Source organism: Trichechus manatus, unplaced genomic scaffold (assembly GCF_000243295.1).
Source record: "Trichechus manatus latirostris isolate Lorelei unplaced genomic scaffold, TriManLat1.0 scaffold00001, whole genome shotgun sequence".
Taxonomy (NCBI): Eukaryota; Metazoa; Chordata; class Mammalia; order Sirenia; family Trichechidae; genus Trichechus; species Trichechus manatus.
The window spans coordinates 15,733,852-15,746,072 of record NW_004443937.1 but is presented as its reverse complement, the minus strand read 5'-3'; the positions used below and the strand labels follow the sequence as shown (position 1 = coordinate 15,746,072).

At 53.2% G+C, this 12,221-nt stretch overlaps 1 protein-coding gene across 3 annotated transcripts in view; it reads right to left on the bottom strand.

Moving 5' to 3' along the window:
• IQSEC1 (IQ motif and Sec7 domain ArfGEF 1) overlaps positions 1–12,221 on the bottom strand; it is a 216,068-nt gene that overhangs the window by 137,921 nt on the left and 65,926 nt on the right. Inside the window, exon 1 of one of the 3 annotated variants that reach the window (XM_023742902.1) lies at positions 10,483–10,600. The exons of the other annotated variants lie outside the window; for them this stretch is intronic. The gene's annotated coding sequence lies outside the window, so the exon portion shown is untranslated. Of the gene's footprint in view, positions 1–10,482; positions 10,601–12,221 lie in introns of those variants that run through there. 3 annotated transcript variants of the gene reach the window in all.

Sequence of the window (12,221 nt, the reverse complement as noted above, 5' to 3'; positions counted from 1 at the left end):
AACCCCTCCAGCAGACACCCCTCCAATTCCCAACTACACACAGGAGGGGAAGCTGGCAGCAGGCCTAATGCAGACTCAGGGCCCCAGGCATGGGGGAGGGGATGCAGGCCCCTGGGGAGAGGACCAGGGGAGCTGCCAGCAAAAGACTCTGCCTTCAGCTGACATGTCCGTCCAGATGGACCAGGTGGGGCCTGGCTGTGGTAGCTGGCACATTGGTCATTTCGATCATCCAGATGACAGAGCAGTAAGGGCACTAGCTGTGAGCCCAGCTGCCACCTTAGAGGAGGGTGGGATGCCACACTTGGCTCCCCTGGAGGCAGGAAATATGGGAGCTTCTCTCCACCCCATCCCCACCAACTAGACTGGCCAATCCCCTAAACTCTAAAGGAAAGCTCGATTCTAGGTCCCATTTCTGATGCTGCCACGTTCCTCTGGCAGGCTAGGAGCTTGGCCTGCCTCAGTTTCCTCATGTGCAAAATACGGCAGATATTCCCACTTAGCAGGATGATTGTTGTTAGTTTTTGCCAAATAGATTCTGATTCATGGAGACCCCACGTGTGCTCCATAGGGTTTTCAAGGCTGTGACCTTTTGGAAGCAGACCGCCAGGCCTTACTTCCGAGGCACCTCTGGGTGGGCTTGAACCTCCATCCTTTTGGTTAGCAGTCTAATGCTTAACCATTTGCTCCACCCTGGGACTCCTTTGACAGGAGAATATTTGGGAGGGTCCTAGCACACACATCAGGGCTTGACACACACTGGACACTCAAAAAATGACATATAATGTGACTGTTTGGAAGCCTTTTCAGGTCCTCCAGCTGAGCATGGCATGTTGGGGATGCTCTGGGGCAGCCCTGAGCGCTCACTGGGGTCTGCTCGTTTCTGGGTTTCTGTGCTTGCAGATGAAACAGGGCTTGTGATACAGTTCTTGGCTGTTCGAGGTTTGGGGCTGAGCCCAGATGTCTCTCCCTGTTTGGGGTGCCTACCTCCTACCCCATGCCCCTTGGTCTGGAGCCCCCAGCATTCAGTTTGGCATTGGTACCCATCTTGCTCCCTGGTCAAGCTCTCAGAATCCGCTGTCCTGTGTGTGAATGGTCTGATGGTTAATTAAAGTCTGACTGTCTAAGGCTGCAGTTTCTAGGAAGCTGAATGAGCGGGCAGAACTGAGAGAGCAGGGGCAATAATGTGACTATACATTTGCCCAGCTCTTTGCTGTGGACAAGGATCCGCCATCCTTCCAGAAGCACAATCTGACTTGCCATTGAGGAGGACAGAGAAGGTAGGTGTGTTGTGGAGTTTTTATGAGCTCTGAGTCCGACTGGCCAGGGGTTCGAATCCCACCTCCAACATTACTGAATAAACTCGGCCAAGGGACTTGCCCTCACTAAGTCTCAGCTTCCTCATCTGTGAAGAGAGGATGTGACGACTGCTGCAGGGGTAGCAGGTGTGCCTCTGCTTTGGCGGGAGGATTCCAAAGTGCCATGGCCAGTGTCCGCTCTTCACAGCGGAGGACATGCCAGCTCCGATGGCCTCAAAGCCGGAGCAGGATACTTTTTAGGATTTCAGTACCAGATTGTTTTTCTTTTTAAATGGAAACAGCCTGCATTTCAGACACAAAGTATTCTAGAACCTAGCTGTGGGCTTTCTATAGCGGGTCTCAACCCTATCCAACAGACCACCCAGATGCTCAGCCATCCACCGCGACCGCCCCCCAGTGGAGGAAGAGGGACTTGTGTGAAGGGTGTGACGGTGCCTGGCACACACAGACGCTCAACCAGTGAGAGCTGCTGCTATTGTTATTTGTGTTACCGGTGCTTCTAGAGGAGGCCAGAGCCCCAGGAAGGGGCGGTGGCCTGCCCTGGGCTCCTGGGGCTGAGGGCAGAGCTGGGATTGTGTGATTTCTAGATAGGAGTACTTGAAAGATGAAATGTGGTTAGCTATGTTTTCTTAGAGATTCTGAGGTTTGGGGCTGAAGCCAGCTGCCTCTTCCAGGTGTGGCCCCCACCCCCACCCTGTCACCCTCAGTCTGTGGCTCCACGGCTCCGCTGGGCGGGTGGCTGTGAGCACCAGCCCGCTGGCCACCACTCACCCAGCACAGCTCAGAGGTGGGCCTCAGCTGGTCCTGCCTTCAGCAAATGCTTAACCAATGAGGCCGAACATCCTCCATCAGCAACTCTCAGGGACTCTATGATGAAGGAGGGGGTCCATATTAGGGGGGAGGGGATGCCAGAAGCCCCCCAGCCCCTCTCTCCTTTGAGCCAGAATTCCTGGGGGGGTGTCCACCCTGCACTCCCTCTGCTTATTCCCCCATCTTTGCTGGTCACCTACTTCTTGTGATTCGCGTCCTCTCCTCAGAGAGGCCCCTGCTCCAAGCACCCAGCTGAAGTGGCCCCCACCAAGTCATTACCAACCACCTCAACCTGCTTTATTTTCCTCACTGCAATCTCTGAAATTACTTCATTCAGTCTGTTTACTTATTTCTTGTCTGTTTTCCTCCCCCCTTCCTGACCCCAAATGTCAGCTTCAGGAGGGCAGGAATCTTTGTCTGGCTTTTTCACTGCTGTGTCCCCAGTGCCGGTAGGTGCTCAGTGATATTAACACACGTGAATGAATTATCAAGAGAATAACTCGCTCCATCCTGCTCCTGAGGTAGGAAGGGGGCTATGGGGGAGGGGGTGACCAACTGCCCAGTGAGAATGAGACATGCCAGTAAGCTCCGTGGTAATTACCCGCAAGCTCCATTTTACAGGTGTAAAACAGGCCCAGAGCAGCCAGGTGACTTGCTCTAGGTCATACAGTGAGGCAGCAGCCCACTTCGGTATGATACCCAGGCCTCTGCACTTCACCATGTGGTGACAGCAAGTTTAAGGGGTGCTGTTCCCCGGTGCCTCAGTTTCCTCCTTGTGCAATGAGGGTGTGGGCAGGATGACCTGTGACATGGTGTGATGCAGCAGTGAGGCAGAACTCTTGCCTCAGAAATCTTAGGGCTGAAAAGGGAAGTGAAGAGGGGCCGTTTCCCCATATCGCTCCTCCCCACCCTGGCCCTCAGCCAGGTGGACAGTCACCTCCCTTTGACCACTTCCCCCGGAAATTCCCCCGGAAATGCCCCAGCGCCCACAGCCCCAGAGTAACGCCGGCCCCCAAGCCTAGAAGCCTTACCCCCTCATATCTTCCTGCCAAGAGGGCCCCAAGCAGGAACCAGGGCTCAGAAGAAGCTCCATTCATTCATATATATGTATACGTATATGTATATGTACGTGTGTATATATATATATACACACACATACATACACATTTATATACACAAATTAGATAAAAATATTCTTATCTACTTAAAAAAACAATTAATACCAAAAGATAAGGCAGCAGTACTTCAGCCACACCACAGTTACATTTCTTAGGGCCTTTCCTATTATCTGCGTGCACAGCATAGCCTCCTGCCCCATCCTCTGCCTGCAGTCTCCCCCTGCCAGTCTGCCCTCCATTCAAGTTCCCAGAAGCACCCTCCTCACACTCAGATCCAAGCATTGTAAGGCATTGTAGCAAACAGTCAAGAGGATGGGCTTTGGGGCCAAGCGGACTTGGGGCTTGAGGCCATTTACTAATGGTACAACCTTGGGCAAATGACTGTAACTCCCTAAGCCCTGGTTGTCTCACCTTTAAAATGAGGCTTACAATCAACCCTACCTGCTGGGGCTGTCAGGAAGGTATGACACATATAACATCACCTAGCACAGCATCTGGCAGGCCTTAGCAGAGAACAGTGGTAGATGCTGGATGCTTGCTTCTTGCCTGCTCAGCTTCCATTTTAACTTTGGGTGAGACACCCCAATTTTCTTTGAAGAACTCTCCGCCTCTACTCTCAGTCCATCTATTCTGTTGGCTGACTCCATCCCTAACTCAAGGGATGAACACAGGGCCAAGCTTGGCCTGTCAGAGTACTCCATCCCCCTTACCAAAGTGACCAACACAAAGATGGGCATGTGACCCAAGCTAGGCCAGTAAGACTCTGCTCTGAGTTCTGCCAGACCCGTAAAGGAGAGCCTTGTGTCTGCCGGATTATTAGATAGAGGATATTGTAAACCTGGAACTGCTGGGGCCATCATGGGCAAAGAGGCTGTCTGGGAATGGAGTCAAGAGAAATGAAAGAAGAGAAAAAGAGACCAATGCCTGGAGACACAGTGTGAACACTTAGATCCAACTGTGCCTGCAGCCCAACCTGTCTTAGAAATAGAAGGCAATAAATTCAGCCTTTGTCTTAAGCCAGTCTGGATGCACGTTTTTTCCCCTTTGGTCACTTGTGACCAAAAGAGTCCTGGTTAATACAACCTCCTTGCTCAAAACCCTCTGATGGCTCCTTGGTAGGCAGAGATAAAGTCCAGCACTCCAGGATCTGGACCCCACCTGCCCTTATCCCTCCCAGGCCCCATGCTGCTCCCCAAACACACCATGAGGATTTAACCTCCTGGTTCCACCCAGACTCTCCTCCATCCTCTCCACTTGGACAATTCTCATTCACACTCCAGACCCCGCTCAGGTGTCTCCTCCTCCTGAACCTTTCCCTGAATATTCCTCCTCCAAACTGATGCTCAACGGCATCCACCTCTGCCTCCCACCACTCTGCTTCTATCCCTTTGGCAGGGTTCACTAGTTTGTTTTTTTCTCTTCAAAAAACTTTGTCTCTTCGTATCACTTCAGAATTGAACACTGTAGATTGCCTTGGGATTTGACACATTCAAAATTTGGTTTTAATTCACCACGTGCATCTCCTGAGCCCTATGCCCGACTGGTAGACACAGGGCTCAGTGACCTGGTGACTGCCCTCAGGGGGCTTGGAGTCTCAATCAAAATGATTTCTCATTTGGCTCAAGTCCGTGGCTGCAAAATTGACAATTTATAGAATTTTATAATCAAGCTGATCACACTGATTTTACTTGGGGATAATAACCACTGACATTTGTCGAGCCATCGCTATGTCACTGCATATGGACATGCCCAAGCGCAATGTTGTTTAATCCTTACCCTGTGGAATACTACCCACATGTTACAGATGAGGAAACTGAGGTCTGGAGAGGTAAAGTGAGCCGCCCGAGGTGTCACAGCAAGCAAATGGGGAGCTGGGATCTTCCTTCACCGCAAGCTCTTCCCACTGGCTTATTACCTCCTCTACGTGTGAGCACACTCTTTGAGGGCAGCTTAGAAGCGGTTTTAAGCTTCATTGCTTAAGGCTCAGAATCAAGTTGGTTCCCCAGTCACTCATAAGCAGGTGCCACCCACACCTACCTCTGCATGGGGGCTTTTGGGTTTGCACCTCACACGTGATAACTCTCCCTGTTTTGCGGGCACTGGGTTTCAGATTCACCGTGTTAGCTTCCGGCTGCCAGCTCAGTCAGTCTTGATGGTTAGTTTGCTGGGAAGGTGTTTCAACACGAGATTGTTTTGAACATAGGGACTTCCCTGTATGTCCCTGGCACAGGTGGGGTCTCCTCAAGAGGCCACGAAGCCTGGCCAATGGGTGAGTCCCAAATGCTAAGCTGTGGGGAAATATGTTCGATTGCCTCATTCAGAAAAGGTAGTCTGTTCCAGCACCTGATGGAAGCCTCACTTCACTCTCTGCAACGTGTGACAACATATGGAAAGTGCAGGGCACACAGTAGGTGCTGACTAAGTGCTCTTCTCTCCTTTCCTCACAGCCTCACAGACAGGGCCACCTTTCACCCACAAACAGGCTCAGTTCCATACCCCTTCTGCTGCCTTGCCCAGGCCCAGGCACTGATCCTAACCTGGAGTCCAGGCAAGAACTCCAAGAACCCAGCACAGCTGGTCGGCCCCACTGCGCATGGGCCCTGAACTGACCTAAGCCCCAAGCCTGACCCCAGGGCTCCTGCTCCCTTGGTTCTGATTCCCCTGGCCAACTCCTATGCTGCCCTCAAAATCTAGCTCAGCTACCACCTTCAACAGGAAGGCTTCGGAGAACCCCTCTGGATGTGAACCTTCCACCTTGATGTTCACATCCTCTGGGCTCCCAGAGGCCTCAGCTCTGATTGCCCCGTGTGGTAATTTCCTCTTTTCTTGCCCTACCTCCCTGGGGGGCACTGTGAACACCTCAAGGCAGAAACAGAACTAAGCTGAGGGTTGGTTATAGCTATGATTTGGTCTGGGGGCTTCCAGAAGTTTTAGGGGAAGAAGCCACCACCACAGATGTCCCATGTCTCCCCTAGAAGCCCTACTTCTCTCTGTTTCACTCACCCATAGCCTGGCCCTGTGGTGGGCCCATCCTAGGTCCCAGGATGACCAAAAGAAGGGAAAAGACAACGTTTACTGAGCACGGAGCTAGTGGCCTATCTCACCGTGTGGCCCAATGTCCTGTAACAACAGCACAATTATCCCCATCGTCCAGAGGAGACGACTAAGTGGAGAGAACATGCAGTTTGTGCCTGTTCCACATCTGTTCCCCCTTTGGTAACAGTCTGCTGATTTTCCTCGGGAACCAGCTTCCCTAACTCTTAATTCACGAGGTCTATAATTCAGGTCTGGCCAATCAGAATATTCCTTCTCCCTGGGCACAATGGTTGGTCCAGAAATCGACAAGTGAGTCGAGGCAGACCAATGAAATGATTCCTGGGACTTTTGGGTAGAATTATGGGAGACACCCAGACATTGACATACTGATCCTGAATTGCCAAGGACCTCCACAAGAAGAGGGCCTGCCTCAGAGGAAAGTCAGTAGAGCAGAAAGCAGAGGTGAGAGGTGAAAAGTCCAAATCCAATACCTAAATTGGAACTCTGGATCCAGCCATGCCTGAAGCCATGACCCTAGACTTTTCAGCTCCATGAGCCAATTAAATCCCTTTTCTGCTTAAGTCTGTTGATTTGGATTTACTGTCACTGCAACTAAAAGGGTCACTGACCTACTGAGACTCAGAGAGGTAACTTGACACACCCAAGGTCACAGGGCTGGGAAAGCGGAAGAGCGGAGACTCACACCAAAGTCTGGGCTCTCAGCCTGCTTCAGCAGCCTGACCATGTGGTTCTGGCCCAAGCTGACAGCTGCCTTGATGCTGCCTGCCTGCTGGGTACAGTCCAGACACCCTCCTCACCTCTTCCCCAGGAGCAGCAGGATATGCATGCCTAGGCATCAGTCTGCTCATTCATCAGATGGGACCAATGACTCCTCCCTCACAGAATGGTGGTAAAGGTCAAAGAGCACCTCACAATGGCCTGGCCCACAAGGGACTCAGTGGATACAGGCTCCTTCCTGAAGCATCCTCACAGCCCGCTCTGACACACCTACCCCCACCTGCCTGACAGCCTGCAGCTCAGACCCAGCATGGGCTCCACACACCACCCTGCCCACACCTGGTCAGCCTTGCTGTCTTGGAAGTAAACCGCACTTCTGGGCAGGGGTCTCGAAGGCTGTGCGGCTCCAGCTCTCCGGTGATGGTTCTGGCACAGCCCCTGTTCACTCCAAGTACACATAGGATGAGGCTGGCAGACCTCCAGGAGATTGGAGGTCCTGAGCCGGCCTCCTGCACCTTGGAGTCTCACCTCGGCCCACTCCCCAGGGGGAGGGGTCATCTGGAAGAATCCAGGGACTCACAGGCAGCTTCATACCCAAGGAAAATCCTCCTCGTCTCTCAGAGGACTGAGGATCTTCAAGGTGTAACACGGGAATGGAGAAGAGAAAGAGAGGGAGAAGGGAGAGGAGAGGGCCCACCACAACTTGAATTTACGTGTCATCTCACAACAGTTTCCCTTTGTTCTTGAGCAAGTGGAGGCCCAATGAAGGTTGTGGCTTGGCGGAGGCCACACAGGTGGGAGTGCAGAGCTGAGGTGAGACCTGGGTTTATTGGACTCTAAAGCCTATGAGTCCCTGGTTGGCTCAAACAGTCAAGTGCTCAGCTACTAACCAAAAGGTTGATGATCTGAACCCACCCAGAGGCACCCTGGAAGAAAGGCCTGGCAACCTACTTCCAAAAGGTCATAGCCTTGAAAACCATGTGGGGCACAGTTCTACTCAGACGCACACGGGGTTGCCATGAGTTGGAGTCAACTTGACAGCAACTGGTTTTAAAGCCTGTGGCACTGAGTGGGCCCGACAGCCTCTCCCTCAGAGGGGCAGGAGAAGTTCCAATGTTAAGTGTGAAGGTGCTCTGTCAGTTCGGCCAAGCTGAGGAGGGTTGCCTTCTAACTGTAACTTGGTCAGTGGGGTTCCAGAGTTTTCAGGGGAAGAAGCCATCACAGACGCCCCATGTCTCCCCCTGAAGCCCTATTCTCTCTCCTTCCTGCAAACAGCTGGGCTCAGCCAATTCACTGAGTTTCTGTTCTGGGGCTCAGGATTGAGCTTCCCAACTATAGGCATCTGACAACCTCAGCATGACAGTGGCCTCCCCTGTTCTGTAAATCTACTTTAAATCCACCCACTTCTTTTTTTAAAACTTTGCTTCATCCTAAGTATGAATATCTGTGAAATCATGAATTGGATGTGCTAGGTTTGTTTTCTAATATGCAAAAGAAATATGTATTGATTAAAATAAATCATGTTCATCTACTTACTCTCTCCCTTGCTGTCCTTCCCTTGCCTTGCTTGTCTTCACAGACCACATCACCCCTGAATGTACTGTACATGCGTGGGTTCATTGTATTTGCCTGTCTCCCCACACCCAAAGGCAAGCACCTGAGGGCAGGGCTTTTTATCTGTTTTGTTTATCACCTCTGTATCCCCAGAGACAAGACAGTGCCTGGCACACAGTAGGCACTCAATAAAGGTTGGCTGGATGATTGAATTAATGAGTGAATGGCATGCATGGAACTCTGCATCAAGTCATGGGGTGCCAAAAGGCTCTGATTCCAGCTGGGCATTTCACAAAGACTTGAGCCCCCAAGAGGGGGTTGGCAGAGGTTGTCCTGGCTCCTGGTCACCCTCCCTCTGCCCTGGCCTCAGGAGTGCCCCTGCTGGGCTGGACTGAAGTGGGCCTTCCCCTGGCTCTTGAGTAGAGGGGCCGTGTCCCCTGGCCAGCTTTCCAGCCTGTGCCCTGAGCACAGCAAAGGCAGGTTGTGAGCTCTGAGCTCCAGCCCCACAGCCTGGCCATCCGGGTTCTCCTCAGGCCCACAGCCCCTGGCTCATGGAGCCACCAGGGAGCTCTGTGAGTTGGTCACAGGACGCCCTTGCTGACCAGAGCACAGAGGGCAGAGGGCAGAGCCCTCGCTCCCGCAGCCAAGCCTCCCCAACCCAGCCCCGGCCGCTGGGGGCCGGCACGGCAGACAGCCCCTCCTTGGGATGAAGATCCAGCGGGGGGTCTCTGCTTCCCTGGGATAAGCCCAACCCATGGGTAGATGGAAAAACGGAGGCCCAGTGATGAGGAAGTCATGGGATTGTTTCCCCTCTCCTGCCCAAAAGCCGCATGATTTACTGAGGGGCTCAGAGCCATGCTGGATTCAAATCCCTGCTCCCCAGCTGACACGGTGTGTGATGCTGGACGGTCGTTCTGACACCGCTGGGCCTCGGTTTCCACATCTGGCAGATGGTGCTAGTCATTCCCTTCCGAGGCTGTTGTGAGGATTAGATGAAGCAGCAGGACACAGCGGGGAATCTCCCTAAGGGGGCAGGTAGCCCAGACCCCCAATCTCGCTAAAGGGCATTTCCCAAGGCACACACTGAAGAGCGTTGCCAAATCCTGCATCCTGTGTGTCCAGAGCTGCCCACCCACTTGGCGACCATCCCCAAGGTCCCTCTGACTCCAGAGCCTGCAGGTCCTCAAGGTTCTATTCTGAGTCATTTCAAAAAGAAACTGGAGTTGTCAGCAGGTCCTGGAGGGCTCCTGGTGGACACACCCGGGGCCACTGCAAAGGCAGGGAAATGGCGCTGGGAGAGGAAGAGACTCACCCAAGCTGACCCCAGAGAAGGGGAAACTTCTGAGCAGAGTCGACCCTACTGATGGGAAGCCTTCTATGCCCTCTGACCTGAGCCCTCTTCTCCGTGTGCTCAAGGTTTGTGCTTCTCCAGGGGCACAGGGAGAGCCCTAGGTTAGAGACCTGACTCTCCTCCTTACCCACTGTGTCACCTCTCTGGACTCAGTTTACTCAACTGTAAAATGAGAGTTGTCAAGCGTCCTGTTTCTCAGGGTGGTTGTGAGGGCTCCATGCAGAGGACCAAATGCTCCCTGCAGCCCTAGACTGTCCTGACCCACCAGAGTCCCCGCAAGGGCCTAGATGCTGGCTTAATGCCCAGGGGAGCTAATGAATTCTCCCCACTCCCTGGCAGCTGTGGGGGAACCATCAGGGGTCCTCGGGCCCAAGGCCAGCCCGAGTGCCATTCAGGCAGTGAGAAACAGGTCGTAGGAAACAGTGCCCAGAAACAGTGAAAAGCCCGATGAAAGCCCCTGAGACCCTAAACCACACAGGCATCCTTTATGAACACCAGCCCCTCAGAGGTCTCTCAGGCAGCTGAGTCTCCCGCCCCCGGCCAGGCTGGCAGCACTCACCATCTCAGCGTGGAGGGGGAGGTGGTCTCCCGGAGCTCCAGTGCCCAGCTTGCCTCCACTGCTCCTGGGGACGCGAGCTGCAGGCCCTCCCCACAGCAGCGCCTGAGGGCCAACTTCCTTCTTGCTCAGCCGGCATCCAGCAAGCCACGCCCCGGAGAGAGGGTGCCAGGCACCCTGGGGCCCCTGAATGGCCCCAGACACTGCCCATAGGGCTCCTCCGAGGGCTGGCTGGCCCAAATGGCCTTACTGGGCTAGCCCCGGAGGCTTTGGGCCATAAATAATACAGCTGCCTCCCTGGACAGTCTCTTGGGGTGATCAGATTTCAGGGCCACTTCAGTTTCGGCTAGGCTGCTTTCTTTGAGAACATCAGGCCCTGGCTAGGTCTCTGGCCACATGGGTGCAACGTTCTCACTGAGGTCCAGCTAGACAGGCAAGACAAAGGCTGTATGACAGGTGGCCCTGGAGAGAGGCTGCCCCACTTACTTTGAAAGCAGCTCCAGCCCAAGTGGGACATGGGGTGGTGGGAGCGGTGGCGATCAGCCTCTTCTCCATCATGGCCAGCTGGGTGCTCTGAGGCCTCCTTGCACCCACCTCCCAGACTTTGCCCACAGGTCCTGCTACTGGAGTGCCCCCTCAATGCTTCCCCTACCAGCCCCCTCCTTCCTAGTCTCTGATACCATGCCCAGGGCCCCCCTCTAGGACACTGTCTCCTCACCCCCACCTGGAGTGATCTGGCCCCCTTCTAAATTCTTCTGTCAGCCGTCTGTCAGTCTGTCTCCCGTAGGTATCATCACCATCTCTCATCTAAACCACGCCACCCTGCCTCCTGCCTGGTCTCACTGTGCCCCTAGCCCCATCCTGCCCTCTCTACGGTCTCATCTCCTCATGGCGGCCACCATTTGACTTTTAAAACAGAAAGCAGATCGTGCCATTACTTATCCTGCTTAAAACTCTCCTCTGGATTCCCATCCCCTTCCATATTCAGAGTTCTCACCACGACCCACAGGCTGCTCTCAGGGACCACCTCTCTCCCGGGAGCTCTGCCCCTGATCCACCCTGTTCTTCAAATCCATCAGCGTGCTCCACCTCAGGGCCTTTGCACTTGCTGCTCGCCTCCAGGTCTCATAAGCTCACTTCTTCCTGCCGCTCTCAACTCAAGGCCACCTCCCCAGGCAGCCCTTTTTTTTAAAACAGTGTTTCTTGAGCTATAACTCACATACCATAAAATTCACCTGTTTAAAGTATGCAGTTCAGTAGGTTTAGTATATTCAGAGTTGTGTGTCCATCACCACAATCTAATTCCCAGACCTTTTTATCACCCCAAAAAGAAGTCCCATACCCATTAGCAGTCACTCCCATCCCCCCCTCCCAAGTCTCTCCACTAATCTACTTCCTGTCTCCATGGGTTTGCCTATTCTGGACATTTCATATAAATGGAATCATACAGCATGTGGTCCTTTGTGACCGACTTATTTTCCCAGTGTAATGTTTTCAAGGTTCATCCATGTTGTAGCATGAATCAGAACTTCATTTCTCTATACAGCCAAGTAATACCCATTGTATGAATGTACCACACTGTGTTTATCCACTGTCAGCTGACGGACATTTGTCGAGGCCTTTCTTGATCACCTCAGGTAATGGGGGCTCCTCTGCCCCAATCTCTTTATCGCCCCTCCCAGTTTTCTCTCTCTGGACACTGATCCATCCTCCTCTGCTTGTTTTCTCTTACTGTCTCTCTC